Raw genomic sequence first — 864 nt, 5'->3', positions numbered from 1 at the left:
GGGTATGGATTATTTAGAGGTTTTGAGATAGGGAATTCCCTGGAAAGCAGGCTCTCTCACATACCTTCTCTGTCACACACAAAACAAACATTTCTGTGCACCTTAGCTCATCCGTCGCAGAACCTAAGGGCTCTGAAGTGATTCATAAAAGCCTTTGAAGTTGCCTTGTTTTAGAGACAAAATTAAAGTGTCGAGAAAGTCCTAGTGATTTCAACCCACAGGGTATAAGCCAGTGGGTTTCTTTATCCCATCTCTGTATTACAAGGTTTGCCTCCTCTCAGCCCCATTCACACAGCAAAACAAAGCTGCTCAGTTCTGCCTGCCTTGTTCTTCTCCTAACTACCTTCACTTCCTCAAGGAGAGAAATATGCAAGACAGAGACTGCTCCAGAAAAATTAGGTGAGATGTTTCTATTCATCTCCATCCTTTAGCATAAAAGTAATGAAAGCTTCCATCAAATGTAAAGCTGAGAACCCCAAAGCTTACAGAAAATAAATAAATAAATAAATAAAAAGCTGTTAAGCTGTTTCTTATGTGGGTTTGTTGCACAGTGGAACTCTTTGCCATATATTATTTCCCAGAGTAACATTTGAGTTAGATTTTAAAAAGCACTCTATGTTGTTATTCTGTATGTCTGATACCAATTGTTTATGAATGGCTTACTGATTCAGATTTAACATCCATCTAACTTAATATTCTCTTTCCAACATGAAGGCATAAAAAAAGACATCCAAAAAAGTCAGAACAGAGTGAGGAAATATATATATATACATATATATATATATATATTAGTTTTACTAATAAAAATACTGGAAAAGAAACTAAATGTCATGTTCCATGACTTCGGCCAGCCCTGTTGAAGAC

The sequence above is a fragment of the Oxyura jamaicensis genome, chromosome 2, assembly GCF_011077185.1.
Source record: "Oxyura jamaicensis isolate SHBP4307 breed ruddy duck chromosome 2, BPBGC_Ojam_1.0, whole genome shotgun sequence".
Lineage (NCBI taxonomy): Eukaryota > Metazoa > Chordata > Aves > Anseriformes > Anatidae > Oxyura > Oxyura jamaicensis.
Note: the sequence above shows the minus strand (reverse complement) of the source record.